This window comes from Rhinopithecus roxellana, chromosome 4 (genome assembly GCF_007565055.1).
Source record: "Rhinopithecus roxellana isolate Shanxi Qingling chromosome 4, ASM756505v1, whole genome shotgun sequence".
In the NCBI taxonomy this organism is placed as follows: domain Eukaryota; kingdom Metazoa; phylum Chordata; class Mammalia; order Primates; family Cercopithecidae; genus Rhinopithecus; species Rhinopithecus roxellana.
In genome coordinates this window covers 24585827-24591826 of record NC_044552.1, presented here as the reverse complement: position 1 = coordinate 24591826, position 6000 = coordinate 24585827, and positions in this window count along the sequence as shown.

Sequence of the window (6000 nt, the reverse complement as noted above, 5' to 3'; positions counted from 1 at the left end):
TGGAAAACTGCAACCATCACGTACACTTGAAAATACCGGAGGTAGCCAGTATTTATCTTCATGGCCAAACACTTGTCTCCAATTTTTACTATTGTCCTATTTTTTTAAACCAACACAGCGGTAGTAGCTGAAAAGAGAGAGGACACTGAAGAAGAACTTTGTAGGCACAAAGAAAAGGAAAAGTATGTGGAACTTTGCTGTGTATCTGTCAGTTCATTCTACTCCACTAGAACACGCTGTTCTCAGGACTTGATGTCCTGCAGGCCCCCAGCTGAGGGCAGGGAGCACCCTGAGAGTGGCCTGGACTCGCCTCTCGGAGTGTAATCGCAGCCACAGCATCTGCATGGGAAGCCGTCCTGCACTTCTGGAACCGTCTCTCTTGGTCATGGTGGCTTCTGTGACATTGTCCTTTCTTCCGTTTTCCTTTCTTCCTCTGTCTTGTTGCTGGGGATAACTTTGCCCCTGCTGGCATTATGTCCTGAAGAGCTGAGGATGACACATCCTGGCTGGCATCCTCCCTGGTCGGCCTTGGGTCACTGTCTAAGTGCTGCCCGTGGCAGGAGGTTCTGGGAATGAGCGGCAGTGCCTCAGGGAGCTGTCCCTGTGAGAGTGGCCCGCAGGTGTTTGTACCTGTGGCATTTTCACAACTCTTTCCAAGACTCAAGACATTCTTGAGTTTTGTGGGAAGAGACCAGGTCTGGGTCCTCACCTGTGTCCCCCATCTCTCATCTGGATGGCTATGGGGCCGACATTGTCGGAAATGAGAAACGCTGCCCCTTCACAAGCACTACCTAGTTTTTCTCTTTTGAAAGGCGGCAGCACAATGCCCAGGCTGAGATGGACACAGGAGTCAGCATCCTAAAGTAAAACGTGTGATTCTAATAGAAATACCTGAGCTTGTCGATGTGAATGAGCAGGACCTTCCACCCTCTGGCAACTGTGTATTTCTCCTTGAGATGTGACAAAAAAGAAAGAAAGAAAAAGAAAGAAAGAAAGAGAGAGAGAGAGAGAGAGAGAAAGAAAGAAAGAAAGAAAGAAAGAAAGAAAGAAAGAAAGAAAGAAAGAAAGAAAGAAAGAAAGAAAGAAAGAAAGAAAGAAAGAAAGAAAGAAAGAAAGGAGAGAGAAAGAAAGAAAAAAGCAGGAGAAGTGGTGGCTGGGGTGTGGGGAGCTGGGACCCTGGCCTTGTGCAGGTGAGTTGCCAGGTGCTTTTGGGGAGGCCGCCACCATCCTGGGCTCTGGCAGGTTGGGACACCACAGAGCCAGCCTTCCTGGCAATGTAGTTTGTCCCAGTGGCTCACCAGAAGTCACAGCGCCCAGATTAGTTTTGTGTTAATAGAAAATTTTAAAGTATTATGTTACATAATTTTATGCTTTTTGAGGAGGCAAATAAGTCTCTCTGGCTCAGCTGCTACTCATGGTAATCTCTCTAATGTGCTTGAAGACGGTCAGATCTGTGGGGTTCCACCCTCAGTGAAGACCTGCGCTTCCCTGCTGGGTCGTTTTCTGGTGTCTTTGCCTGTTGGTTGCCCCTGCGACTGCTGACCTCATGCCCTCTGGTGGAAGCCATGCTCTCTTGCTCATTGAGGGTTGGAAAACTGGAAAATTACGCTCGATGAGGATAGGCAGTAACATTTGTTCTGTGTGGCACTGTCATCGCCCGCACTTGAAGGTGAAGCCGTGTTTCAGAAAGTACAAAACGTGGCCCCATCCCCCTCTTGGCTGCCAAGTGGCTGCCAAGTGGCCTAGTGGCAATGTGAGCCCGAGTGGATGACACTGTGATGCAGGACAGGGTGGATTCAAGGGCCCCTTCCCAGCTCAGGGATTGACTGCAGGGCTGGTGGTAACCAGGGCTGAGAGGAACCTGGAGACATGCTGGGGTGGGGCCGGGTGAGAGCCTGGAGAGAGCCTCCATCTATCCTCACAGGACCTGGGGGAGACATACTGAGGAGGGGGCACCTGTCCCTCCGCTCTGCCTCACCATTGTCCCCCAGCCACACTGGCATCCCTGGTGTCCACCGGGCACTTTTCACGTGTCTCTTCCTTAACCTTCAGAACCTCTCCGTGAGGTCCATGTTGGATTTGCATTTCCGGAGTTGAGGGAAGACTCTGAGGCTGGGAGACTCCATAGGGAGGGGTTCACACTCTATGACTGATGCCACAGTTGAGCCCCAGCAGCTTGGACTTCGGACCCCAGAGTGTTCTGAGCTCTGAGTTGCTCTGGGCTGGCAGTGCCCTGTGCCAGCTGCACTGAGGCAGCCGTGTGCCTGCTGGTCCTACAGGATTCCCCACCTGAAACCAGAAGCAGATCAGGATTTCCCAAGTTGTCTCTAGCCCTGATGGGTGACATCTCCACTGTTTTAATAAGGTAATAATCTCAACTACCACTTCTGTGGTGGGTGCTGCCATGTGCTAGGCATCTTTCTGGGTACTTAGCATATGTGAACATACACATTTACAACGGAAGCTCGTGAAACACAGAGAGATTAAGTGACTTGGTCAAGGTCACACAGCAGTAAGTAGTGGAGCTAGAATTTGAGCTGAGACAGTCCGGTCAAGGGCTCAGGCCCTCCCTGCTGGCACCATGTCACATACAGTGAGATGACTGGAGGTGGGAAGAAGCTGGGGTGTGTTGATTACATGGAGTACACATGGCCTTTGTAGTAAGCTGGAGCCTGTGGCCAACCAAAGGTGGATTTGTGCATGAGCCGAGGACAGGTTTCTAATGTGCCAGATGAGGTGAGTAGGAGGTTATGCACCTGTGTCTTCAGCCTTGTCCTCCCCATCTTTGTCATCTCCTGAGGATGGAGCATCTGTCATGTGCACACTGAGTGAAACCGCTCCTGCTGGGTGAGTCGCTGCAACTGCAGGCCCCCACGGTCCTCATGAGAAGCAGTCAGCACCTGCAGCTGCTGGGGCTCCACCAGGATGCATTTTGAAGACACCAGTTCTGCACCATCCTTGACCCAGACAGCGGGTCCCATGGGACCACCTCCAGGCAGGGAGCAACTCAGCCTTGCGGTGTCCCCGATGCCAAAGAACAACTGTTCCTGCTGGTTTCAAGACCTCAGCGGGAGGCTGCAGCAGGCCTTGAGTGAGGGAGGATCGGCTCCCAGATCCTGGGGTCCTGCCAGACAACACTCAAACCAGGGGCTGGTAAATAATCCCCAAACGGACCCGGGACAACATTTGCAACTTTGCCAACCAGTCTCTGTACCAAAGGCTTAACTCTGCCCTTGCAGCATGAAGCAGCCTTCCATAGACATCCTGCTGGTCTCCCCGAGACAGGCTGCTCCCAGTCCTAGGGGATCTGAAGTAGCGCCTTAATGGCCACAGCCATGCAAAGCACTAGGGCACAGGTCAGGGTGTCTGTGGCAGGGGCTGGGGCTGCAGTTTGCCAGGCAGCGTGCACAGTCATGATGCTCCCCACAGCTTAGCTTGGCACTAGCAGGAGGAGAGTGTCCCTTAGAAGCCTGGGGGCCATTGGAGCCCAACTCGGTGTGTGCAACTCCCAAATGGGCTTGGTGCCCATAAACCCAGCACCACTGTGAGCTGCTGACCCACCAAGGCATAGTGCGCCCCAGCTGAGCCAGCTGTCCTTGACCCACCAGGCCTCAGACCATGACCAGCCCAGCTTACTGGGGCACAGGGACACTGGAACAGAATTTTAAGAACAAGTTCACTGAATTTGGTGGGGGGATTTCTTGAATTGTTTCTCTAATCTATTTGGATTTAAAGGCACAAATGGCTCTATTTCCAGTAGTACAGAGAGTGTGAATACTCAGAATATCACCATTGCATAGACCTAATCAAATAGTTATAAGGTCTGGGTGATCATGTATTTGACACCTTAGAAGACTTTGTTAAACTAGCAAGTATACGGTGATTGGCTGATTTTTGCCAGTTGTGCTGGACAAAATGGGGGAAAAGAAGATGAACTCAAGGCTGCAAACTTCTAGCTCATGAGCCACGTAAGTCACCTAAAAGTTTGTTTCCTTTGAATGAAATCCTAATCTCCTGTAGCTGCAGGGCTGAACTTTCTGAAAAATAACCACAGAGTCTCATTCTGTGGGTGGCTAAATTACAACACAAAACAAATCCCAGACTCAAAGAATATCTGTTATTTAAGTGAAGTCATTGATTGGGAATAAATGGGATCCTGAAAATCAGAATGGGGACATCTGGGCAGATCCTAATGAAACTAAAGATACTGAACTCCTAAATTCCTCTGAAAATTATTTGCCATTACATTCAACCACATTTGGCAAAATTAATCCAGTTTTCCCTAATGAAAAAGTACTGGTCTTCTTTGAGGTAGTTGCCCTCAAGACCCTGTGATTCCACTCAACATTTACCCCCAACACCCCTCTGTGATTCCAGATCCATAAATAGCCTTGAGTCCTAGCATGTCCTGAAAGGCGTGGTGGAATGTGTCAGTAAGATGATTTAGAGAAGCAATGTGACAATGTGATGAAAATAATTAAAAATGTTTAAAAGTCTGTGTCTTAATATTTATCGTTTGAGTAGCCTATGAATTTTCTAAAATTCTAAACATAGAAGAATCTCTCTATATAAAGATACTTGTCAAAACATTATTTACAACAAGACAAAATGAAAGCAGGTGGATCCAAAAGAAGTTGGGTTACATCTTCCTATCTGAAGTGGGATGCAGCTTGTAAAAGTGTATAAACTTTATGCAAAGTTTATAACATGGAAAACTACTTGTATAATAATACATTCAAAAAGCAACATCCAAGATAACCCATAACATATGAATGCAACTTTGTAAAATGACAGCATATATAAATACATATATAGAAAATAACAAAATGAAAATGAGCACCACTGCACAAGACAGCTCCAGGGACCACCATTTGCACTGCAGTCTACAAAGGTTCAACAATATAATAACAGTGAATTTTTAAAGAAAGACCTAGGTGATGTTTCTGTCTGTGCATTTTAAAGTCTTCTGTGATCAAATAGGGTTTCACTTTTCCAATATAAAAACATATATTTTAACATTTAAAATAAAACATTTGAAGTAAAATAACAATGAAATGAGGCCAGACATGTTGGCATGCACCTGTAGTCCCAGCTACTCAGGAGGCTGAGGCAGGAACATTGATAGAGCCCAGAAGTTCAAGAATGTAGGACACTATGATCACAGCTGTAAATAGTCACTGCACTCCAGCCTGGGCAACATATCAAGACCTTATCTCTATAATAATAATAATATTCACAATCTTCTTTCTGCCTCAAGCTAAAGCTACTTTCTCATTTGAACCCAAAGGGCAAAAATGCCTACTGAGTGCTCCACCAGAGAAAAGAAATGAGTTCTTCCTTCACAATCCATGATCCAATTTTTGGTTACAGAGTTCAGCTGAGCAATAAAGGCAAAACTAAGAACACCATCAATATATAGATTACTGATTGTCGTGTATGTCTTTGTGTATAAATGTGTGTGTGTGTGTATATATATATATATATAATTACCACTACACCTGAAAGAGGGAGATGGATTCTTCCATTTCATAGATGAAAATGTGAGCCCCCGTGAACTTCGAGGCTTTCTCTGGGTTCACTGAATGTCAGCCTTGAAAATTGGGAGACACTCAGCCTCCTGCAGAGCTCATCTAGGCATGAGCCACACCAGTGGAGACTCCTCAACAGCAGGAAGAGCAACTGAGATCCAGGAATGTCCACACTTGTAGAGGGTCCATGTCCAGTGGAATACAACTGAAGGATGGGCGAAGGGTAGAGTCTAGCTGTTTCCTCCAACTGGGGGTGGCAGATGTGTGGGTCAGTCAGCTACCCACGAGGTGTATCATGTTCCTAGGGCTATCTTTCATTCCTCTGCTGAGAACTCCATCCTGCACAGACAAAAACCATATATTCACTGGTAAGCAGGATCCTTTTTAGAAATGCAAACATAACTTCCCTAACATTAAAGCCAAACATTCTTTCTCCCAGTGAATCATCTTATTTGGATAATCTCCTAACTTC